This window comes from Crotalus tigris, unplaced genomic scaffold, assembly GCF_016545835.1.
Source record: "Crotalus tigris isolate CLP2741 ecotype Arizona unplaced genomic scaffold, ASM1654583v1 scf7180000023654.2194447, whole genome shotgun sequence".
Classification (NCBI taxonomy): Eukaryota; Metazoa; Chordata; class Lepidosauria; order Squamata; family Viperidae; genus Crotalus; species Crotalus tigris.
In genome coordinates, this window is record NW_024100101.1 from 693,012 (window position 1) to 720,170 (window position 27,159).

The 27,159-nt window shown below is 39.8% G+C and overlaps 1 protein-coding gene across 12 annotated transcripts in view; it reads right to left on the reverse strand.

Moving 5' to 3' along the window:
- The window catches only part of CDH23 (cadherin related 23), a 641,486-nt gene that overhangs the window by 294,359 nt on the left and 319,968 nt on the right, over positions 1-27,159 (reverse strand). The gene's annotated exons all lie outside the window — the stretch shown is intronic.

The following is a 27,159-nucleotide window of genomic DNA, read 5'->3' on the forward strand; positions in this document are numbered from 1 at the left end:
GAAAAAAAAGGTAAATATGTAAAAGCCAATGAATTTGGATGTATTGTTAAAGAATCTGTCTAACTCAACAGGCAAAAAAATAGGTAGAAAACAAAATAAAGAGGAAATAGCAGTTTGGGACGAGACTAAATATTCAAGATGGATGTATGCAAGGGTGGGGTGTAAATTTGGGTAAACTGCCAATTGGAACACAAGTCAGATCAGCTTCTTAATGGCCAATTCCCTGATGTTGGTAATCAATGCCAGCAGCCAGTGTTTCATTATGATCCATCTTGCTGAACCTCACGGTGAAGAATCAACATAGAAATGCAGATAATACTACTGAAGAATACCACTAAATATTTATTACTGACATTATACAGTATAGGTATGGAAATGGCCTGATAAAGAAGCACATCTTAGAAATATCTTTCAATGGTGATTTTATAGTCAGTTTAGAAGGCATTTATTCTGCTGCTGATGTAAAGCAGCGTTTCTCAATCCTGGCAACTAAGACAGTGGTGGGATTCAGCCAGTTCACACCAATTCGGCAGAACTGGTAGCTAATTTTTTGTTGCCCAGGCCCAGAATGGACTTCCGGAAATGGCATCCACACAGAGAACCGGTTGCTCACATATTTGAATCCCACCACTAAATTAAGACATATGGACTTCAACTCCTAGAATTCCTCAGGTAGACACATTTAGACCCTGATTTAAAGTTATAACATTTCCTACCAAAATACTGCTCTGCTGGTAGAAAAATAATTATGGTAATCCATTGTCACAATAATAAATATTTATCAATATTTATTGACTCCCATTTCCCAAACAAATTTCCTTTATTGATTTAGTACAGGGGTGTCAAACTGCCGACCCATGGGCCAGATGCGTCATGCCAAAACCGCGCCCATCCCATTGCTAGCAATGGAAAAAAAGTCACGATATGTCACGTGATGTTGCGAATTTGACACTCCTGATTTAGTAGATGCTCTCTTTTTTCAGCAGAAAAAAGCAGCAGAAGATGAAATCTTCTCACCTGAATCAGATGGTCAGAGTGGAATTGCCATTGCCTATTTTGCCAATCTTGTTATAATAAACACATCAGGCAAGTTTTACAGGGACTTTTTGGTCAGTTCAGCTACTGTGCCAATTACATTCTTTCTCAGAATGGTGGAATGTTAGCTTGGATTTTTATTTCAATCAATGTTGAATGCAATCAATAGCTAAAAGAGTGGTGGGGAAAATAACCTGGAAGAGATTGAATAGGATAAATCTCTGAGAACACTGGAGTGATTCTCAGAATCTTCTCACCTGACTTTGCAAATATATATTTTATCTTCTTCTTTTATGTATTTCACCAGGCACAATGGGTGACTAATGAAAATTCTCAAGTTTCTGATTTTTTTCTGGGCTTTGGGAGATAGAAGTGGGAGCACAGATTTTCAGTGATTCTTCTCCTTTCTCCATGGCCCTTTCCAGTTGGTGTTGGAGGGGCAAGAGATCCAGCCCTAAGCCCCTGTAATGTGGAGTGCCTCAGCCCTTGGCCCTTTTACTGATCCTCTTGAATATCTATTTGAAACTTCTGGGGAAAGTCATGTACCCTGCTATACATCTCTACCCTTGGCTCACCAAAGGGGGCCATTCCAGTGCTAGTCCAGTGCCTGGAGATTGTGAGACTCCATATGGGGAAGAAACATCTCTGACTCTGCCCTAGCAAGATGGAATAGCTTTTGAATCAATCAATCAATCAATCAATCAATCAATCAATCAATCAATCAATCAGAATAACGCTGGGAGGGACCTTGGAGGTCTCTTAGTCCAACCCCCTGCTCCAGGAGACCCTATACCATTTCAGACAAATAACTGTCCAGTCTCTTCTTAAAAATCTCCAGTGATGAAGCACTCACAGCTTCTGAAGGCATGGTGTCCACTGGTTAATTTTTCTCACTGTTACAAAAGTTCTCCTTAGTTTTAGGTTGCTTCTTGATTAGTTTCCATCCATTGTTTCTTGTCTTGCCTTCTGGTGCTTTGGAAAATAAATTGACCCCCTCCTCTTTGTGGCAGCCTCTCAAATACTGCTATCATGTCCCCCCTAGTCCTTTTTCTCTCTAGACTAACCAAATCCAAATCCTACCACCATTCTTCATATGTTTTAGTTTCCAGGCCTTTCAAAGGTGTCATCTTTGATTCTTGATGTGGTACCACTTCACAGAAAAAACTGATGAATAATTTGGGGATCCTCCTGGATTCATTGTTGCTTCTCAAGGAGCCAGGAGCCACTGTAGCTATGGAGGGTGAGTGGGAAGGAGGCCTTGCACATGGCCACTCATGTCCTAATCCAGGGATCCTCAAACTTGGCCATTTTAAGACTTGTGGACTTCAACTCCCAGAATCTTCAATTCTGGGAGTTGAAGTCCACAAGTCTTAAAGTGGCTAAATTTGAGGACCCCTATCCTAATCACTTCCTGGCTGGATTGCTACAGTGGTATCTTCATAGGCTCAGCCTTGACAACTATATACCTTCTCCCAATTAATAAACATCAATTTTCTTTCCTTTCAATGGGGAGGGGGGTTTACTTCAACTTCACATTTCTGCTCTGGATCCTAGAAGTTAGCAGAATACAAATTGTTAAAAAAGAAAAGTCACTTCATAAGATCAGGGATGCAGTTATGGGGAGAGAGGTGAAAGGATGCTCTGAGTAAATGTGATAAGAAAGCCATGTGTGAAGTTATGTGTTAATTGCTGATTGGTTGTTTAGTTTTTTGTATTTCATAATATGCAATATATTGTATTTTATTTGTTTTCCCTTTAGAAAATAAATAAATAAAATACAATTCTCTATGTTAAGAAAATAAACTCTGCTATACTTATTTTGGTCTGGTCCTTTGACTTTCTGGGTCAAACAAATGTAACTGACAAATCCAGCCTAGAAATAAGGGGTCTGGAAATCTGCTAGTCCTGATTTTTCCTTAATAAAAGTGCTGTTTTCAAATACTATTTGGAAACTGCTATTGATACAAAATCAACAAAGGTTGTTGTTGATAGCAAGTGTTATCTCTAATCCTAGTTTTGGAGGCATAGGACACCCTTGTTGTATCAACTACACTAGCTATTTGTCTATTTTAGGGGCACAAAATGCTGAAAACTTCAAGGCCCAGACTGAAGACTGCAATGACTGAAACACTCCACCTCCCTATTTATTTATATAAAATATTAATCTGTCTATCTACTAAGGTCATGTAGCAAAATATTCTATCATTCACTGCTCTACAGTGAGATGCTGTGAAAGATTCCTAGGGTTGTAAAGCATTTTCCCCATGAGGGTCACATGCGGATTGTGTACCATTAAGAATTTTCTTCCTAATGCCAACCATTATCAATAATAGATAATCAACGTCTGAAACCCAAAGTTAGCATTTACTAACTTTATATGAAACCATCCATCAGTATAAATTGAGGCAAGGAAAAAAGCAAGAATTCATTTTTCTTGACATGTTGGTATCTCAGTGTTTATTATATTTACCCAGAAGGCCCACTGATTCTAAGATGATAGACTTCTTTTCATTGAATATTATTTTGGCAATCACTGAATAGTGGAATCTATGATGGTCCAAGAGAATTCATTGTTTGTTAGTTGCTAGTAAAACCCACTAAGAGTTGGATCCTCATAATCATGTGTAGTTCCTGAGTTTATACGACACTTATAATTAGATGATTAGATTCCAGGAACAGGCCTTAAAGGGACCTGGACCTATACAATGGTCTAGCTACAGAACCCCAGTTATTATAGTTGCATTAAGAATATGGCCTATCCAGGTCATGAGATGGTCTCACTTAAGAGAAATGCCCTTTTGGATCTGAATTAGGATAATAAGCTGTGCATCTGGTTTCTGTTTTTCAAGTCCTTTTCTAGGTCTTCTGGACACGCATGATAGCTAGTGAAGAAAAAAAGATACTGAAAACAAAAGAACAGCTAAAGTAATGATTACATTATATTTGCTGGTATCCTCTAACTGAAGTACTTTAGCTAGCAAGCACACTACCCTGACAAAGAAACTTCCAAAGTGCACTGGGTTTTCACACAATAAAAAGTTTTGCTGGCCCTTGTGCTAACTTCTTCCCTTATTCCTTTGGACAGATACTGATACAAAACTATAAGGAATGATTGCCATCAAGCCAGCTGCCAAAGTGAAATCATCAGGAAGGTCTTGAAGCGGTCAAACTAAGACTTTATACATTTTGTAGTTGTTTTCCACTTTCAAGGATGTTAGCCATTTATCAAATGATTTCCACTGAGTTCAAACTCTACAGAGGTATTTATTTTCAGAGCTATCTAGCTTCAGGAAAGACATTCCATGTAAACAGCTTCACTTTCCTGATGCCTTCAGAAACATTGGATGAGAATTTCAGTCATTAGCAGACAACATGCCACATGCAGATGAGGTAATGGGATTGAAGTCCAAATTAGATTTAATCTGGGGCTTTCCTTTATAGAACACATTCCTACTTTTAAAAATTTACATACCCACCATGTATGTAAAAAAAATTCTTCACAGAATTACTGTATAAACCAAATGTTCCTGGAGATAAACTAGTTTGCCTCCCAATTTATGGCAGAATCTGCAATGACAGACCCTCTTGCAATATTCCTGTGAGGAGAGATGGTTGCCCAATTCTTATTTAAATATCTCAAAGGTTCTTTTTCAAAAAGCAACTGGACTGTTTTTTTCCTTGAGGAGGAAGAAGAAAATATTTCATTTCTCATCCAAGAAGCTTCATCAGTTCATCAGGTCATTCAGAACTGATGAAGTTTCCTGGATGAGAAGTGAAACATTTTCTTTTCCTTCCTCAAGGAAAAACAGTCCAGTTGCCTTCTGAAAAAGCACCTTTGAGACAACTATGACCTGGATGACTGAGAATCTCCACAGACATCTTGCTTAAATACTTCCTTCAGGGGAAAACACATCCATTCCTGAACCAACATGTTTCTCTCTTAAACATTGATTCTACTTTGGACCCCCCCCCCATTTTTAGCAAATTCTGCTCCCTGCATTTTTCAGCTATTGATTAGAGCAGGGGTCTTCAAACTTGGCCCTTTTATGACTTGTGGACTTCAACGCCCAGAATTCCTCAGCCAGGCATACTGGCTGAGGAATTCTGGGAGTTGAAGTCCATAAGTCATAAAAGGGCCAAGTTTGAAGACCCCTGGACTAAAGCATCCTAATTTCAAGCAAGAAATGGATGCCTTTCTATGAAATTTGAGGAGAGAGAGATTAGTGGCAGGTTCTTGAATCTTCCTGATGTATTAATTCCAAATAATTATTATGAAACTTAAAATTTTGAAAAGAAATTTTTGGACTAATAAGTATTTAGCAACCAGCACAAGGCTTGTACTAAATGGAAATAACCAGGCCATTTATGCAAAGGGAAAGCAACATCAACATTTTTGAGAATTAATTGAGCAAAATACAGTTTTGTTCTCCACAAATATTGACACTTTGCAATCTCCATACCAAATATTGTATTCCTTGCCCAAGCCCAACCCAGTTGAGCACATTACAATAAAGTTGAAAAAACTGTTGGAGCTGAATTTCCAATTTTCCCCCAAATGGAGTCAGTCTTGTTGGAAGGAGGGACCAATTAAATGCACGAAAGGGCACTAATAGCAAAAACTGGCTGAGCGTGACAGCTGAGAAATGGGTGACATGGCTAGAGAATCCCTCTTTCCATTTCTATCTCCCTCCTCCTTCCTACCAAATCCAACAATAAAGAATGCAGCAGAAGAGAGCTAAAATAATATTGATATTCATATAGTACCAGAGGCAAAGATAATATCTCAGAAACAGATAAAGATGACTAAGTCCTTGATCCAATAATCTGGCAGCTTATGGAAAGCAAAGCCTCCAAAATATTGCACTGAATATTTTGAAAAGTAGACTGCTACGGGAAATTATGAAGAACCATTGTTCTTCAGGTAGGATGTGTGGTAATTAAAAAACTACAGGAGATGGAGTATGATATCCCACTAGACCAGGGTCTTCAAATTTGGCCCTTTTATGACTTGTGGACTTCAACTCCCAGAATTCCTCAGCCAGCATGCTTGGCTGTATTCCCTCATTTACAATAAATAGCCTTATTTTGGAGGACATGTAATTCAAGCCATAGCATCTGTTCTGTATCTGGAAAGATTGCTCTAAGCATTGTGTCTATCAAAGGGCAAAACCTCAGAATCCACAGAAAAAGCACAGCCAAGGATTACGATGTCATGCCTTCTTGTGAAGAGTGACTATAATATGGATAAGACATTTGAAAGCAAGTTTGTATAAGCCCTGGAACATTTGTAATCTTCTCTTTCTACAGGTTGTGGAAAAGGTGGTTGGATGACAGCTAGAAGGGATCTTGGAGGAAACAGATTATCTGGACCCATTTCAGTTTGGCTTCAGGCCAGGTTATAGTAGCAAGGCATAGCTGATTGTACTTGCTGATAACCTTTACTGGAATTGGTATGGGGGTGATATTCTGTTATAATAATAGAGTATAGAATAACAGAGTTGGGAGGGCCCTTGGAGATCTTCTAGTCCAACCCTTTGTACAAGCAGGAGACCTCATACCATTCTGGACAAATAGCTGGACAATCTCTTCTTAAAAATGTCCAGTGATGGAACATCCACAACTTCTGAAGGCAACCCAATCCTCTGGTTAATTGTTCTGGGAGGAAATTTCTCCTCAGTTTTTTCCGTCCTAATGATTCTTGATCTCTCAGTAGATTTTGTACTGTCAAGCAGTATCTTTCAGACTGATTGCGGGGGGGGGGGGGGGGGGGGGGGTGAGGGGTTAGGAGTGGGAGGCACTGTGTGCCAGTGGTTCACCTCCTTCCTTAGCAATTGGTTTTAGTCAGTGTTGACAAGGGGGAGAGATGTTTGTAAACTTTTCTGAAATGCTGGAGAATTACTCCTGGTCAGCTTGACAATACTGAGCAAGATGGCCTGATGGTCTGATTTAATACATAATAGCTTCTCTCATTCTAATGCTATTGCTACACCCATTTCTAGGACTCTAAAACTTCATAAAATAGGAACTGGAGACCCTCCTATAATTATTAATTCCTCCTCCTTTGAATCAGAATCATTTATATGAGGATGCAATAGTGAAGAATTTATGTAGCTCCTGGTGGAATTGCTGAACTTGATTCTTTTCACGGGGATGTTATCCAATATCCAAATAAACAGGAACTAGTACCAGACTGGACTCCAAAGAAGCAGAATAGGAAGAGTATTGATACTTTTAATCTCTGGGTAACATAAGATTCCTGAGAGTCTTGAACAGTAAAACAACAACAACAAGCAAATGGATCATCAAACAAATTTGGATCCAGAGTTGCCACTTGAGGCACAAGTGACAAGACTCAAATTATCCAACTATGGACAGATTATATGAAGACTTAACTCTCTGGAAAAAGCTCTAATGCTTGGAAAGGTGAAAATAGGGAAATAAAGAGGATGTCCAGCAGCTTGGTGGATGGATTCAGTTACTTGACCCTGTCTCTCCTTATTTTACCAAGCACCAGAATCCCATTTTACTGCATTCAAATTACCTTTATCTTTTTCCTGATCTACCCAATTCCCTAAAACCAAATGGGCAGAAACAGGTTCTTATTCAACTCAAAACCATTACAGTTTCTCTTAACAAACACTCAGTTCTTCATGGTGTCTGCAAAGTATGGTTAAAAAAAAGTGAAGATGTTGGCCATAATAAACAGGTAGAGCTTTGATCTTGCCGCTGAAGCCACTGTCTTAATTTTTCTGCATGGACACCTTACATGCCTTTGAAGAGATCACCCTCATCACTCTGAAAGCAAAATTTTCATATATTACATTTTCTCCATTTGTTTTTTTTAATCATCAACCATAATTCTAAAAAAATACACAAATTCATCCACTTGCATTAGTTTTTGCCAGTTATGTATTGCTTACAAGCATGTAAGCCTGACAAATACAATTCTTTTGGACCTTGTTAACATTCATTTTTCAAATTCACAGCCCTCACTGCAACACAAATCTGTGCTATATTTACAGGTAGTCCTCAATTTATGACAATGGGGACTGGAGAATTCACTATTAAGTGGCACAGTCATTAACCAAGGCATCATATGACCACACTCAATTTTATGACCTTTTTGCCATAGTTCTTGTGAGTCATCAAGCATCATGGGACGGTGACTTTCAACCTACCCTGCTGGCTTCCCCTTTGACTTTGCTTCGTGGAAGCCAGTTGGGAGGGTCACAAATGATGATCATGTGACCATGGGATGCTGCAACCATCATAAATGCATGATAGCTGCCAAACACCCAAATCATGATCACATAATTGTATGGACATTTCAACAATTCTAAGTGTGAGAACCAATCATAACTTAATTTTTCAGCATCATTATAGTATAACTTTGAGTGTTCGCTAAATGGTCATGAAGCAAGGAATACTACTACTACTGCAAATCATATGAGCTTATATGAAATCATATGCCAAACAGTACAGTATTGTTCGCTTGTGAAAATGCACACCAAAGAAGTGAATCAGGCGGTTGTTAACTGTATCCAGCTTCCCCCACTGACTTTGCTTATGGGAAGCCGGCTGGGAAGGTTGCAAATGGCAATCACATGATCCTGGGATGTTGAAACATGTAGGCAGAGAGGGGGAAATGCTAGAAGACCCCTGTACAGAGGTATATATATTTCATGGTTATACATGGTTATTTGTCTTACAACAGTTCATTTAGTGGCCATTCAAAGTTAAACTGATGACGTTTCATTTTTCACATTCATGACCATTACAGCACCCCCGTGGTCACGTGATTTACATTCAGATGCTTGACAACTGATTCATATTTATGACAGTTGCAGTGTCCAGGGGGTCATGTGATCCTCCTTTGCAACCTTCTGACAAGCAGAGTCAATGGGGAACCCTGGTTCACTTAACAACCGTGTTACTAACTTAACAACCGCAGTGACTCACTTAACAAATGTGGCAGGAAAAGTCATAAAATGGGGCAAAACTCACTCAACAAATTTCTCACTTAGCAACATAAATGTTGGACTCAATTGTGGTCATAAGTGGAGGACCACCTACAAAGTATCAACAGAGCAAAGCTTTTGTTTGGCAGCGAGACAACCAGGAGAAAACTCATGGACATTGCAGTCTTAGTAACTGAGATAAGAAGAGGAAGAAGAAGCTGTAATAAAGTTGAAATTGAGGAAAAGATACTTGAAAGAGAGAAAAATTAAATAGGTTAGGACTTAATTTGTGGTATTATATGTCTCTATGTATTATTTTGCACTTGCTGGTTTTTGTAAATAATATTTTCACTTGTATATAACATTAGCTCACACTACTTCATTGGCATGAGAATCTTAGTGTCCAGAAATAAAAATTGTACAAGTAGAAGGATTCTCTGTGTGCCTATATCTAGTTTAATGAAGAGAAGGACAAGGGGGGGATATGATAGCAGTATTCCAATATCTCAGGGGCTGCCATAAAGAAGAGGGAATTAAGCTATTTTCCAAAGCACCTGAAGGCAGGACAAGAAGCAACGGGTGGAAACTAATCAAGGAGAGAAGCAACCTAGAACTAAGGAGAAACTTCCTGACAGTGAGAACAATTAATCAGTGGAACAGCTTGCCTCCAGAAGCAGTAAATGCTCCAACACTGGAAGTTTTTAAGAAGAGACTGGACAGCCATTTGTCCGAAATGGTGTAGGGTTTCCTGCCCGAGCAGGGGGTTGGACTAGATGACCTCCAAGGTCCCTTCCAACTTTACTACTATTATTATATTCCTATCCTGATCCACCCTCTGAAACTCTTTTTTTTTAATCATAATCTGCAGACATCTCTGCTATCATCTGTATTACTCTCTTCCTCAGAATATTCCCCACAGAATCTGGCATCCCTCACCGACCCCAATAAATAATTACAATAGTGCAAGTACATCTCCATATAGATGGACTGGTAAGAAACATTATATGCATTTTAAGATTCCATTTTTTTCCTTGTTAAGTGAAACCAAATCAAGAATGAAGACTGACCACATACTTGGGAGAAAAGAACAACAACACCTAAACGTTTTTTTTCTTTCTTAGTCAGCCTTGTTCTTTAAAAAAATAGACTATAAACTAAAAAAAAGAACAGATTAGCAGATGATTTTAGTGCACTTTATTATAAAAGCAGCATTTTAGATTCTAAGATGATTGACTTAGTGATTTTCTCACCATTTGTTCAATAACAAAGAAGCTGTGATTAACTTAAAGAAGGTCTCTCTTTGGTTCATAATGAAGAAAGGAGAAGTTTCTCAAAGAGCAAGTACTCAGAGTCTGTCACAAACGCATACAAGTGATTTGTGGTAAAATGAATGTCTTCTTAATATAAGGGTTCCTACCATGAATTACAGATGGTTTGTAATGGCTATGCAACGTCCATCACCTATGTGTGAAATATCTCATGATGACCATGAGAATCCTGTTCAGTTAATGCTGCAAATTGTCGGTCTTATTCTGATTCCATCGAATATAAAATTAAAAGTTTAGCCACAGCTTTTCTCTTTACAGAACTGTTTTTTTTTTTGGGGGGGGGGTATTTCAAAGCCATATAGCCTTTGTGAAAATTATGATTTTAGATACTAGTCCTTTACATCAAAACTTTGCTGGCTTGAATTATCTCTATTTATCAAAGCATTATATAATATTTTGGAAAGTGAACATCTAAGATTCAAGTGGGAAGGAAGGAAGGAAGGAAGGAAAGAAGGAAGGAAGGAAGGAAGGAAGGAAGGAAGGAAGGAAGGAAGGAAGGAAGGAAGGAAGGAAATTGCAATTGGGGTAAAATAGTACAAACAGTGCTGTTAATCTATGGGACTGGCTCAGCTCTTAGTACTTGGATAAGACTCTGGATCAGCATTGATATACATTTGGAGAGCATGAACATTTTTTCATTATATGAAAGATACTTCAGGATGAATTCCACACTTCATTTCAAAACAGCCTTTGTGAACAACTGGATTACCTATCATAGGAAGTCATGATATATTTTTTACCATTGGACAATGGGGATTAATAAATAATGACTTACAACCAATTATTGTTTGTTCTAAACCCATATGCAAATGTAACTATAATATATGGATTTATAAGTGTGAGAAAAGTACCGCTTTATAAAACCCTAGTAAACCCTAGTATTTGCCTCTTACTGAAATAAATGAGTTAATTTCCATCAGCCCATAAAAGTCAGACATGGAGCTCTTGAGGACTCTGTTAGAAACCTTCAGAATAAGAGGCTGCTTGATTTGGAAGGCCATGAATTAAGGTTTGAATGGCATGGGTATTTATGGTATGATAAAGTTAAAGTAAATGTTGATTTTAATAATCATTTTATTAGATGCACCATATTAAGAGTTTGCAATAAATATAAAACAAGGTTTTTTACAAAACTGCCCCTATGGATGTCCACTATTTTTTTAGAAAAGAAATAGTGGTGAAGCCGGACTGGTTGACATATGGTAAAATAGTATGTTTCAATTCTGGAGACCCCATCCTCAAGTCTAGGGAAGGATTAGTATTAGGTCACTCTTGTCACTGGTTTACATATCAACAAATGAAGGAAAGATTTTAACTAGACAAAAAAGGCCATGGTTTTGAGTTTGCTAAAAATGAACTGGAAATCCTATATGGTAGTGATGATCATATCATTGCCAAGGTCTATATAAAATTATTAAACTTGAATTTGGAAAATGAACATGTAAACCATTGTATGATCCAGTGGGCAAGGAATTTTGGGTATAATGTGCTGCTTGAACAATGGGAGAATATGTGGATAAAATTCACATTAAATTATAACTTAAAAGAAACTTTTTACAAAATGAAGTATTGCTGGTATTTAACACCAGATAAGTTATCTAGAATGTACAAAGGTATTTCAAATGAATGATGGAAATGTAAATGCAAAGAAGGGACTTTTTATCATTTATGGTGGACATGTGATAAAGCAAAGAAATATTGGAGTAAGATTCATATATTAATGCAGAAAATTCTTAAAGTGAACACAAATATTAAACCAGAAACTTTCCTTCTGGATCTAATGGAAAGAGAACTGGAAAAAAAATGGAACTCTGATTTTACATATGGTGACAGTAGCAAGATTGCACTCTGCACAAAAGTGGAAGAATGCCTCAATTCCTACCATGGACGAATGGTTACAAAAGCGGATGGAATTAGCAGAGATGGCTAAATTGACTGTGCTGATAAAAGAAAAGAACATAAATACTTTTGTTTCTACTTGGGAACCGCTTTTGGACTTTGTGCTTGAGGTGGAAAAAAATGATATTATGATCTTGGGTTTTAGCGATTAGACTGGTTTGCTAATACAGAAATGGCTAGTGCATACTTCTATAAAAATGTAAAAAGTTGAGATTTGATTTTAATGTCTGATTTTACTGCAACAGAGAGAGTTGAAAATCAATGCCTTTTGTTTCTTCCCCTCCCTTTCTTCACACCTTTTTTGTTTTCCTTTTCTCTACTGTTGTCCCCTACTATCTGCTTTAGTATTTTCACATTTTATGTTATAAATGAATAAAACTAATAAAAACTGGGGGCGGGAGAAAAAATCAACTTTGGCCCCAAATCTATATCTGAATACTATGTTGATTTATTTCTGACTCAGTGCAATGTTGTCATTCCAGACATTGCTGGAATGTCTGAAAAGCTCAGGAGAATTTTCAATCAACACAACATACTTTACATACAAACTTTAAATCTGAAAATACACTAAGACAGAAGCTTGTCCACACAAGGATAAAACATCCAGACACAAACTGAGCAATATGATATATGCCAGGGGTCCCCAACCCCCGGGCTATGGCCTATGATTGATTATAGGCACCATCTATCTCCTGAATACAACGCAGCCCTTTCAGCAGTTCCAAGAAGATTCTGCAACCAATTGTACCCTGATTCAGATGACCTCGAGGGCACAGATAAACCCGGAAGAGGTCTCAACAGCTCTCAGGGAGAATGCTAATGACCAGATGACCTCCCCATCCTGCCAGAACTAATCCTTCCTCACCCCCACCATCCTGCCAGAACTGATGAAGCTTCTTGGATGAGAAGCGGAATGTCTTCCTCAAGAAAACACAGTCCAGTTGCCATTTGAAAAAAGCATCTTTGAGATTCTGGCTAGTGGTAGTATATTTGAAACCACAGTAAAATTATTCTTTTCTCTGGAATGCAGCAACTTAGTGGATCTTGGGAATGACTTATTTTCCCCCTTTCTGGAACTCTTCCCTCGCTTCCGACTTCTAGTTCAAAATGCCCAAGCAAGAAATCAAGAAAAAAAAAGATGGTTTGATGGCTTTGCAGCTCCTCCTTGCAACAACCGCTCGGATTTTTAAAGGAACTATCAGACCAAAGTATTCAATGTAATGATCTCTAGATTTATTTTTCTTTGAGCACATGCAAGAAACTAATTTTATTTCCTTTTTTTGAGTGGTGGGTAAAGGAACTATTTATATCTCCTGGACCTACAGTAACTTAGCACATAAGCAGGATTCGTTGCCCCTCATTTTCAGTTTTGTGAGAAGAAAATCTCGGATTGCCTTCAAACCGCTTTTGAGAGACTGGAGTTGAAACAAAATAGCAGTGTGGAAATCCTCCTAAATGACTACCCGGGGAAGAATGTGATTGGCAGTGTAGCATTAGTCAAGTTTCTGAATGTACATGTAAGATTCAGCATTGGCTGAGTGAAAGTTAAAGCTGCCACAGTTTCAAAGCTAAGCTGAATAAGCATATCTTCCTTTCAATAATGTATACATGCAATTTAAAGGCGTCTAAGCCCAAATAATTCACTTTAATTTGGTTCACATTTTTGCTTTTTTTTTTTTCAAAGTGAACATTTTGTCTTGGGCTCAAGTATTCCCCGTTTCTCTTCTGCTGGCCCCAGGCTCTCTGCTGAATTCCATCCACGGGTGCACAGACGGGATCAATCCAAGGCTGACTTGCCTTCAGCTTATCTCTGCTCCAAATGATTGATTCTCCCTCTTTAAGGATAATTTGCTGTTTAATTCCATGTACTGCAAATCCCTCTGTGAAATCTAATTCATTCCGATCGACATCTTGCACTTTGGGGAAAGGATACTAGAGAACAGTCTTTTATTCTTTATTATCAAGACCCCTGTCATGCTTTTACATTACTGTATATATGGATTTAAGAAAAAAAAATCACGTAGTGCACTTTTGAATAGTTGTGTGCTGTGTGTTTACATAGGTATATGCATATAAGCACAAAATTTTTTTTCACATCAGATAATACATGTCATTATTTACTGATTAAGCTTATTGACAATGTTATGTTCTGTAGGCAAAGCTGTATTCTGGGTTTCAAGGCTGGATTTCTGACTGCTCTCTTGATGTCACCCAGATTAGTGTGCCAATGGTAGGGCTGACCTCATTCAAGTTGTGAGTTTGGGAGCAAAAGCTTTCAAGCTCTTTTAAGTAATCAGACCGTCAAATTTCCTTCTCTAAAGGAGGTACCTGGGTCACATAATCCCTGTGGAAGTACTGTATGAATATGAAACAGAATCAAACCACTGTGGGGTACGGCATTCAGCTCAAATCCATGCTGAGCCATCATGAAGCTTACTGGGTGCCCTGGAGCAAGATGCCATTTTTCAGCCTAATCTACCTCATGGTGGTTTCATCAGGTTGCTCCATTTATGTTCTCCATAGCCCAAGGACTGGCAACTTGTGACCATCAGATGTTGTGTGTACCAAACCCTAACAGACACAGCCAGCATAGCTAATGGTCAAAGGTGACAGAAACAGTAATTCAAGGTTTTATGGAAGATGCCGCTGTTCCTTTGGGGGAAAAAAGGGTAGTGTAAATGTAGTTGTACTCCTAAAGACACACTTGGCTGCCCCACAATATTGTCACTGGCTTGACAGTCATTGTTCCTGCCTTTATCTACAACTACAAGTACTTCTTGACTTATGACCATAATTGAACCCAATATTTCTGTTGCTGAGACATTTGTTAAGTGAGTTTTGTCTCATTTTATGACCTTTATTGCCACAGTTGTTAAGTGAATCACTACAGCTGTTAAGTTAGTCACACGGTTGTTAAGTGAATCTGGCTTTCCCATTGGCTTTACTTGTCAGAAGGTCGCAAAAAGTGATAACATGAGGTTTAATTAGAGGATTCCATACTTTAATACCCTTAAAGTATTTTAAGCTAGTAATTCTTAAGAAAAAGGTTACAGAAGAAAGAAAAAATAATAATAATTCAAATATTCTAATCTTACTATGATGGGGATTTTATTTATTTTTTGTTATATTTTGTTCATTTATGTATTGGTTGGTTAGATTTATGTTTCACCTTTCCTCCATGGGCCCATGACAGCTTCATGGGGATGTCCTTCATATTATCTAACAACAACAACAGCAATAACAACAACAAACCTGTAAGATAGACTGGGCTGAGAGAAAATGATTGGCTCAAAATCACCCAGGGAGCTTTGGAAGCTGAAAAGGGACTGGGAGCTCAACTGCTGACTTTCCTTGTGAAAATAATGGGTTGAAATTCAAGAGACTAAGAGAATTCAAGCATAATCTAAACACTAAATTCATAGTCTTAGAGAGGAAAGATATATGTTTGCTCTTTATTGATGAACTGGTGTTATTATCAACATAATGTGAAAGACTAATCAATATTATTCTGCATGGTCAAGATTTAATGCTATGTTTAAAACTGATGTTTATTATATGTATACAGTATGTTATGCTTCAGAAAGCCAGTTTGATATAGTGGTTAAGGCATCAGGCTAGAAACCAGGAGAATGTGAATCTAGTCTAGCCTAGGAAGAAAGCCAGCTGGGTAGACCTTGGGCCATTCACTCTCTCTCAGCTCTAGAAAGAAGACAATGGCAAACCACTTCTCAAAAGCTATGCCAAAAAAACCTACAGGGACTTGTCCAAGCAGTCTTGGTTGCACATTTTTATCATTAGTTATAGTTTATAGAAGCTGCCCTCTTCATATTGTAACATATTACTAATTTTAATAATTGGTTTTTTTATAAATAAATAAATATTAATATGTTTTTAACATTGGGAAACGGTAGAAAAAAGTTTCAGAGAATGAAATCAAGTTGTTTTGCTTACAAAACATGATAGAAAAGGAATATGCCAGTAGCATTCATCTATTATATTTGAGTCCAAGGTAATTTTTTTAGCCTATGCAAATAGGCTTATAGAGATTTTTCCAGCACAACTCCTACACAAGACCTGTTTCAATGAAACTGGAATACCCATTGGGTTTCTTCATCTTTTTCGGAACTAAGTGGGAGCATATGTCTTGTCAGGCTCAATCCTGACAAGACCGAGTGGCTTTGGATGTTGCCTCCCAAGGATCATGTCGACTGTCCAGTGTTGACTCTTGCGGGGGAAAATATACCCCCTTCGGAGCGGGTTCGCAATTTGGGTGTCCTCCTTGATCCACAGCTGAATTTGGAACATCAATTGACAGCTGTGGCTGGGAGGACCTTTGCACAAGTTCGCCTGTTGCACCAGTTGCGACCCTACCTGGACCGGGAGGCTCTCCTTACAGTCACTCACGCCCTTGTCACCTCACATTTGGACTACTGCAACGCGCTCTACATGGGGCTACCCTTGAAAAGTATTCGGAGACTACAGTTGGTCCAGAATGCAGCCGCACGAGTCATAGTGGGTGCTCCTCGATACACCCTCATTACACCTATCCTCCGTGAGCTGCACTGGTTGCCTATTGGTCTCCGGGTCCAATTCAAGGTGTTGGTCATTACCTTTAAAGCCCTATATGGCTCAGGGCCAGGCTATTTGCGAGACCGCCTACTACCTCATAGTTCCCTACGTCCGGTTAGATCCCACAGGCTGGGCCTCCTTCAGGCCCCGTCGGCCAAGCAGTGCCATTTGGCGGGGCCGCGGAGGAGGGCCTTCTCTGTGATGGCGCCCACGCTTTGGAATCAGCTCCCCCCGGAGATTAGGACCGCTCCCACCCTGTTGGTCTTCCGTAAGCTACTTAAGACCTGGCTTTTCCGGCAGGCCTGGGGTTTATAAAACCTTACCCCTGGATGATTGTTTTTGTATTGTTGTTTTGTTATGTTTTATGTGTTTTTTATTGTTAGCCGCCCAGAGTCCTTCGGGAGTGGGGCGGCTTATAAATTTTAAAAATAAAAAAATAAATAAAAAATATGTATATTTTTGCTGGGTTTTTTTGTCAATTGCTACCCATTCAAGAATTCAATGGCTGGTTTACAACCAGACATCTTCAAGCAAGTTTTATTGCAGGCTAATTAGCACCAGTTAAGACAATTGATTATTTTTAGCTGACAGTGAAGAACTCTTAATATATAACCAACCCGTTCAATTCTGTGTTTTCTGCTGGGCATTCGAAATCTAGCTTTCTCTCCCTTATCCTGTAGGATCTCTGCTTACAAAACTCCTTCCTCAAAGCATTATTCCTGACTGAAGACATCTATCCTAGTATCCTGGCACATTTTAGTAACAACAGTAATATTGACAACAGCAAAAAGTGGTGGATGCTTGTGTACATAAATTGCCAAACATCTTCCAGCTGTTCTGGATCAGCTGGAATACTATTCACCTTGCATCAACCCCATACAGAGAAAAGACATTGTGGCATTGTGGAGAATGGTTTGAAATGTATACACATTTCTGCAAATATACACCAAATTGAAAGGATCGCCTTTGCTATGGCGATCCATGCATGAAAAGGAACTCCTCCAAAGAGCTACAAAAATAGAGTTCAGATCTGACCCCCATTTCTGCAGCCCTTCAAAGGAGTTCCCTTCCTCTCAACAAGGAAGACCTTTTGCTCTGAAAAGGGTGCCTGCAAGTATGGGGGTGGAGAAATCTCATCTTATACCAGGTGGTAGCACCTTAGAACCTTCCCTGCTGGCTTCCCCATTAACTTTCTGGGGAAGCCAGCAGAGAATACTGCAAATGGCAATGTCAACTGCTTGGCAACCGGTAGTAAGTGCAAACAGGCTACCAAGCACCCAGATTGTGATCATGTGACCACGGGGTGGTGGTGTAACACTTTGCAATGACTGGAAATGCTTTATGTGACATAAAGCATATAATCTGTGGCTGTCGTAATTCCAGATTGTTGTTAAATGGATGGTCATAAATTAATGACTACCTGTAATTTGCTTCAGAAATATTATAAAAATTGTTCTCGTTTCACAATGATAACTTCTCAGATGAGTAATCCTGGCTTTCTATACATATGTTTATTTCAGGAACACATGTCATTCCCGTTTTCAGTTACTGTTTCAGAAGTGCTAATACCTATTTATAACCTTGCTAGGACACAGTTTGGTACGCTGACAAGCATGCTTCCATTTCCAAGGCAATTGTCTCAGTTTTACATGTCATTTGAAATTTTTGTTGTTGTTTGTTTATGAACTGGTTAAACTGCATTTGGAATGAGAGGAACACTATCCAATCATTATGATTACACTGACAAATTACAATCACAAATAAAAGACTCCACTACACTTCAACTTCTACAAACATTCATAAAAAAACGTTTGCTAACTATAAATGAAACATTTTCTTCTTTGAAAGGATCACATGAGAGGACATTATCTCTTGTAATTTGATCTATGAGCTTAAAGGTTCCAACACAGAAGAAATTCAGAGGACATTCAGGGTTATATCTTTCTATATATTAACTATCAATCACTTACAGTAAATGAAATGTCCTTTGCATTCCTCTGTATAATATTTGAAGAACTATTTCCTTTCCTCCAAAGTTTTCCTTTTGAGTCAGCTTGACTGCTGGTTACTTTATGGAAAATTAGATTCAGGTTTTCTTGGTCATAGTTGGAAGAAAATTTCTATATATTTTTTTTACTCCTTAGTTTTAGCCTATAGTGCAAGTAGCTTCTTGTTCAGTTACTAGCCTGGGCAATCTCTTTTTAACCTCAAAGCCAGAGAAGACAAACCACGTGCCAAGACATGTAAAAATGCCCCATGTTAATCTAGAACTTCATTTTATTGTTTAAATAATATAAGGACATGGCTATAATATTCTCATTAACTATTAAAATGCAAGCAAAAATTGACTACACAAATTTCTCAGTGTGTAGTCTCCCTAGCTGATCAGTAGCTAACTTCTGTTTTTAAGAATTCACAATATATTACAAACATTGAAAAACCTCAGAATAAATTTTTAAATGTTCTTGTGTATATAACACAAACAAACCCACTCACCTGCTCTATACAGTGACAATAGAAATACTGCTAGAAAGCCATGGACCACTCACATGGGAGAACCAACAATAGCGGTGTTAATCTGGAGGTAAATTTAATTTTACCAAACATTTGCAGACTTTCAAGTTTTGACGACCTCCATCTGCTATGGTGGTTAAAAGCCAGGAAAAAAAGGAAGGAAATTTGGTTTTTTTTTTTCAATTTTTTTTTGGCAATGGATGTCTAAGAAACCCCTTTTCCTAAAATTTTCAATTTTTCCTATCTTGGCTTTTAGATTTCATAGATCACTGGGCTCAAAACACTATAGATTAGAAGGGAATTGATATCAGGGATACAGCCTCAGCATGGATACTGGATGTCATTATTAGACAAAATAATCTTTTGGAAGATTAGAGCTGTATCTCTAGAGGACTGTCTAGAATCATTGTTTATCTGAATTAAACTTTAATGTGCCTATTTTTGTGTTATTGTTTCTTTCCTATGCCTACCATTTATTTGCTTGCCTTTTGATCAATGATAGCAATAAATAAATTACTTATTTAATTCTTGTCCCCTTTAAATTGGGTTGCATTATTCTTATTGACTTTTTATGTTTTATGTAAGCTTCTGTAGAAATCCTTGCAGGCTGAAGGGCAGGCTGATGAATGCTAAAATAAAACTGAACAATCTAGGTGATCGCTGAATATGAAATGAAGTAAATGGGCCTTTGGTTTGATTTAGGAACAATATTATTTTGTTTTCACAGGGTTCATCTGAGGAAATTATCCATTTAAAAGCCATTTTTTTCAGACTATGAGTTCTTCATATTGCTACATGTATAATCTGCTTGATAAAGTGTAATGAATTACCTACATGTAGATTACTCTTGTGAATAGATGATTTCCTATTTGTGATGGTTACCAAAAGGAAACGCTTCATCTACTTGGTGAACTGACAATGCTCACAAAAATCTGGTTGATCATGTGATAACCAAAACTATATGGAGCTTTATACGGCACACCACGAAGGATCCACTAAAAAGAAAAATTGCCTCTTCTAACTCACGAAAGAAAATCCCTGGGGAAAAAAGTAGAGGTCCTTTGAAGAATCAAAATTCTTGTTATGGGAAAGTTTTTAGGGATTACTACTGAATCCAAAGATTTATATCCATGAGATCTTGCAGTATAATAATTGAAGTATTGGATGAGGTTGGAGAGACCTAGTTCACATCTCTGCTTAGCTCTTTAAACATGGGTGGCATTCTCTCTTAGCCCAAAGTACTTCAAAGGGTTGACGTGGGAGAAAAATGAAGGAGAATGATCTGCCAGTTGTCTTGATCTCCTGGGATAAACCTAACAAATGAATAAATTGCATTACAACTATCTTTAAAGGTCATCTCCAAATGGGTATGATCACCGAAATGTAATAACTTAAAGGTGGCTAGAAGTTTAGATGCTGGTCTTAGGCATCATCTGTAAATGGAATAAAGTAATAGTTTTGCAACTGATACAGTGACGACTTTAAATATCGGAAACATAAAACATTGCTTGCTTTCCCAATGTAAAACACCAAAGATGGAATTTTCTTGAGGAGACGCTATTCTTGTGGGTGACAGCTGGAGCATCTGTGTTAAATTGCTCCTTTTTTCATGAAGTAGTCACAATTTCCTTGTGGCTAAATGTACATTTTAAAACAAAAATCTCATAATCTATTATACAGTTTCCCTCCTAATTAAGACATCCAGTTAAATTAAATTAAGTTTCCAGGAGCAAAATAAATTCATAAATGAAGGAGACGACTTTTTTTCTAAATACTGATGAAAACAACATATTATTCCAGAGCATCAGAGGATTTACATATCTTTAATTATCTCCATATGGTTTCAGTAATTCTTTAAATTAGGAATGTGCATAGTGCTTGTGGGAACTGGTTTTTTTTAATAGAAATGTTAAATCAGATTATATATAAATTCCTTATTTCAACAGATTATCCCCTTGTGACTAACAGTAAATAAACACATAAGATTTGTTTTATTTTTTAAAATTATTTTTATGAAGATATTGGGAATTAATACACTTATGGATTATTTTGCATCCTAGAAGTTCAGCTGATTTTTTTTCTCCCCACTTTCTCATGTAAATTTTAGCATACAAAGTTTTTTTTTCCAGCTATTCCTTTGATTTTTTTAAATTAATTTAGAGAAATGCATTTTTCTTGCATTGTATTTTAATTGATGCCGTATTTACTGAAAAGTCTGTTTGCTGGATCAATACACTGAATTTAATTAAAGTAATGAGGGGTAGCAATAGAATCAGGAATACCCCATGGGCCAGAAACATACAAATGAAAAAAATGATTCTGGCTTTCCATTCTAAAGGTGACAATGCAAGAAGGTAAGAATAAGGCTAAGCTCATCTTTCCAAGCAGAAGTGGTTCACATGAAGAAAAGATAAAAGTAGGAATGGATGCAAGAAAAAACACGGATTTGAGGTATGATGCTCACTCTCCTTCTTAAGTAACTTCTAAAACAAAATGAGAAAGGACCCCTTTACTTGATATGAATGACATTCAAGACTGATGACCGAGTCAGATTTCTTCATTCATGTTCTGGCAACATACAATCATGGTACTGAGGCCAAAATTCCATTTTTGGGGGGCTAATTATTCTGCATATTTGGAAGCAGGACATTTTGCATTCCCCAAGACTTGTAGCAAGAGAGCACTTCATGATGTCAGCATACCTTTCCCCATTATTTAGGTTAGCAGATAGAGGATAGAGAAGTAGATAAAACACAGAGAAAGGAAGAGAAACAGGAAGAGAAATAAACTGAAGCAGTGGAAGGTCACCCAACACTTCGTCACATAAAAACCAACAATGCTCCAAGTGACTGCCATTTTGCAAAAGCACTTGATCTCCTATCTGCTGCATTGATCCCTGTCTACTATCACCAGAATGGCAAGGGCTACAGAAAGTAAGCCAGCAGAGGAAGCCCAAAACCCTTTTTATCCTGGGCCGTTGGTTTAATCTCCGAGCTTGGCGATTTGGCTGCAAATGTTTCGTCTCCATTCGGGGGGACATTTTCAGTGCACTCTGAATTGTGCTCATCTATCAGAGCACTGGTCTTTTTTTTTTTTAATTGAGAATTTTTAAAAGTTTTTACAAATAACAAAAAAAGAACAATAAAAAACAAAAAAAGACAAAACAACCCTCACCCAACCCCTCCCAAACCACCCCCCCATTCCCCCCCGAGCTTCCCAGAGCTGAATATAGGCTTAATTAAAATTTTAAGAAACCTAAACAAATTATAAAATAGTTAATAATAAAATATATGTGACATAAACATTAAAAAGAAAAAATACTTAAAAAGGAAAAAAGAAGAAAGAAAGAAAGAGGAAAAAAATAGGAAAAAGAAAAAAAAAGAAAAAAAGAGAAAACAATCCATAAAATATCAAAAATTATATACAAGTTATAAAAAAACTAAATGATATTTTATATCCATTTATGTTGTATAAAATTTATCCATTTTTCCCATACAACAAAAAATTTCTCTTGCGATTGCTCCTTTAAAAAAGCCGAAATCTTTGCCATTTCCGCCAGATAGGAAACTTTAGAAAACCACTCTTGCAAAGTAGGCAAAGATTCCTTCTTCCAATATTGCCCTACTAACAGCCTTGCGGCTGTAATCAAATTTAACATCAATATAACCTCCTTAGCATCACAATCAGTAACAATTGGCCCTGTTATATATAAATTTATTATTGTATTTAGGGCGTATGAATGTGAAATCTTTTTACTTTTTATGTATATAAACTGAGTGTGAATGTGTATTGAGTGTTTGGGGTATGAGAATGGTGGAGTTGGGGATGGAGCCTGGTACCCCCTCTGCTGAGTGCAATAGCAAAAGTAGGGGGGGGCAGGACTTACCCTTGGGCTTGGTTTGTATGGAAAGCGAGTCCGGTCAGGAAGGGAGAAGGCTGGTGAGGGTGGGGGTATTCCGGGGAGGGGAGAAGGTCGGAGCATCCCGGTCATGACTGGGATGGGCAGATATGGCGGGAGCCGAGGGGCAGGCCATCTTTGGGGAACGAGGACTCGCTATGTTAGAGCGATTCCTTGTTCCGGCCCCTCAAAAGGCTCATCCTGTAGTACTGGTGACAGGGGAGTACAGGGCCCTGATTGTAGGCTGCTGTTGTTTAATGCCAGGTCCGTTGTCAGCAAAGCCCCTCTTGTCCGTGATTTAATATTGGACAGCGGGGCGGACCTGGCATGTATAACCGAAACCTGGCTGGGCCCTGAGGGGGGTGTTTCCCTCTCGGAGATGTGCCCGGACGGGTTTGTGGTGCTTCATCAGCCTCGACATCAGGGCAGAGGTGGAGGAGTGGCAGTCATTGCTCGGAAGTCCTTGAGCCCTCGTGGGATTCCTGCCCCGGAGGTTGTTGGGTGTGAGTCCCTCCTATTGAAGTTGGGTTCACGGGTTCAGTTGGGCTTGTTGCTGATGTACCTACCTCCCAGCTGCGTTGCAACAGCCCTGCCTGCGTTGCTGGAGTCAGTAGCCGGGTTGGCGGTGGAGTTCCCCAGACTTATAGTACTGGGGGACTTTAACCTGCCATCACTCGGCGATCGCTCAGAGGCGGCGCAGGAGTTCATGGCTTCCATGGCAACCATGGACCTGACCCAGGTAATTCAGGATCCAACTCATAGGGGTGGTCACACACTCGACCTTGTGTTTCTCTCGGGGCAATGGAGACATGATCTGGAATTAAGGGGAATAGAGATCTCGCCCTTGTCATGGACAGATCATTTCCTATTGAGGCTGGACTTCAGAGCATCACTCCCCCATCGCAGGGAGAGGGAGCCGGCTAGGTGGTTCTGCTCCAGGCGCCTAATGGACCCAGATCGGTTCCAGGAGGAGCTTGGGGAGATACCTGACTCCCTTGTCCACAACTCGTCCGGGTCCCTGGTTGCGGCCTGGAATGAGGCGGCGTCCGGGGCCCTGGATCGAATTGCGCCTTTGCGACCTCTCTGTGGTGGTGGTCCCCGGAGGGCCCCTTGGTTTACTGAGGAGCTCCGGGAGATGAAGCACCACAAGAGACGTCTAGAGCGACGTTGGAGGGCCAGTAACTCTGAATCTGACCGATCACTATTAAGAGCCTATCTTAGGACTTATTTAGTGGCGATAAGGGCGGCAAAGCGTGTTCACTTTTCTGCACTTATTGCGTCCACAGAATCTCGCCCAGCCGCCTTGTTTAGGGTGACCCGCTCCCTTCTTAAAGTGGAGGAGGCGGAGGAACCCTTGCAGGGGAGAGCTGAGGAGTTTGTTCAGTTTCTGTCGGACAAAATCGCTCAGATTCAGAGAGACCTGGACTCCGACTGGGCAGTGCCAGCCGAGTTGCCAGGGGCTGGTCTTAGTCATGTTATCTGGAGTGAGTTTGAGCCTGTGACCCCTGATGAAGTGGACAAGGCCGTGAGGGCAATGAATGCCGCCACCTGTTTATTGGACCCGTGCCCCTCCTGGCTGGTTTCTGCAGTAGGGAGGTGACACGAGGCTGGCTCCAGGCGATAATCAACGCCTCCTTGATGGAGGGGTCTTTCCCTCAACCTTTAAAGGAAGCGGTGGTGAGGCCCCTCCTCAAGAAGCCTTCCCTGGACCCAGCTGTTTTGAAGAACTTTCGTCCCGTCTCCAACCTCCCCTTTGTGGGGAAGGTTGTAGAGAAGGTGGTGGCGTCTCAACTCTTGCGATCCTTGGAGGAAACCAATTATCTGGACCCTTTTCAATCTGGTTTCAGGCCCGGCTACAGCACTGAGATTGCTTTGGTCGCACTGACCGATGACCTCTGGCGAGCCCGGGATAGGGGTTATTCCTCTATCCTGGTGCTTCTTGACCTCTCAGAGGCTTTCGATACCATCGACCATGGTATCCTTCTGCGTCGTCTCGGAGAGGTGGGGGTGGGCGGCACCGTATTGCGGTGGTTCTCCTCCTACCTCTCTGACAGGTCGCAGTCGGTGTTGGCGGGCGGACAGAGATCGACCCCTAGGCGCCTCGATTATGGGGTGCCTCAGGGCTCGGTCCTGTCCCCCCTCCTTTTTAACATCTACATGAAACCGCTGGGTGAGATCATTCGGCGACACGGGGTGAGGTATCATCAGTACGCGGATGATACCCAATTGTATATCTCCACCCCGTGTCCTTTCAGTGAAGCAGTCGACGTGATGTGCCGGTGCCTGGAAGATGTGAGGGTCTGGATGGGGGTGAACAGGCTTAGACTCAACCCTGACAAGACCGAGTGGCTCTGGGTCTTGCCTCCCAAAGGCCAACTGGATGGTCCATCTTTAGTCCTGGGGGGGGGCAAATTTACCTCCCTCAGTGCAGGCACGCAACTTGGGTGTCCTCCTGGACTCACAGCTAAATTTGGAACAACATCTATCGGCTGTGGCCAGGGGGACCTTTGCACAGGTTCGCCTAGTGCACCAGTTGCGGCCTTATTTGGACCGGGAGGCTTTACTCACAGTCACTCATGCCCTTGTCACCTCAAGACTGGATTACTGTAATGCGCTCTACATGGGGCTACCCTTGAAGAGCGTTTGGAGGCTGCAGGTGGTTCAGAACGCAGCCGCGAGAGCGATTGTGGGCGCGCCAAGGTACGCCCATGTGTCACCTATCCTCCGCGAGCTGCACTGGCTTCCTGTGGGTCTCCGGACGCAATTCAAGGTGTTGGTTATCACCTTCAAAGCCCTTCATGGCATAGGGCCAGGTTACCTACAGGACCGCATTCTGCCGCACAGCTCCCAGAGACCGGTGAGGTCCCATAGATTGGGCCTCCTTCGGGTCCCGTCGGCCAGACAATGTCGGCTGGCGGGCCCTTGGGGAAGGGCCTTTTCTGTGGTGGCTCCGACCTGGTGGAATCAACTTCCCCCTGAGGTACGAACTGCTCCCACCCTGCCGGCCTTTAAGAAAGCCGTTAAAACTCTCCTGTTCCGGCAGGCCTGGGGCTGATGTCCCCGGGGGGCCGGGATATGATCGGACTCGTGGTATGATTGGATTATTTTATTGTTTTACGACTGTTTTTAATTTTGTACGCCGCCCTGAGTCCTTTGGGACTGGGCAGCATATAAATATTTGTAAATAAATAAATAAATAAAAACCTAACAAAAATAATTGCGGAGTAAATTTTACCCTCCTTCTAAAAATTCTTTGAATATTCCACCATATCTTAATCCAAAAAGCTTTTATATTTTTGCACAACCACCAAATATGATAATAGGTGGCGTCCAAACAGCCACATCTCCAACATTTAGGCTGTAAATCAGGGTACATAAGAGACATTTTTTGTGGATCAAGGTGCCATCTATAAAACATTTTATAAAAATTCTCCCTTAAGTTCTGGGCTTGTGTAAATTTAACATTCCTCACCCAGATAATTTCCCAGGTATCCAGTGGGATTGGTTCACCAAAATTTTGTACCCATTTAATCATACAATCTTTGATTAATTCAGATTCTGAATCCAATTCCACTAGAACCCCGTAAATCCTCTTAATGTGAGTTTGTCTTTGATCCTTTACTTGTTTAAAAAGATTTTCATCTTCTCTAAGCCAGCCCATATTACAATCCATCTTCCATCTGTCCACTAATTGTCTATATTGAAACCATGAATAGGTAATATTTTCATGTACTAAATCTTCCACAGATTTTAACTGCCAATTTTGACCATCCCATCTAAGTAATTGTGTATAAGAAACCCTATCCATTTTAACTCCTCTCCTTATCCCCTCTATCGCATGCCAAGGTATAGCCCATAAAGGTATTTTAAAATCACTCTTATAATACTTCCTCCAAACCCGAAGTAAAGAGATCCTTATAATATGTGATTTAAAAACTCGATCCACTTTTTTTATTAA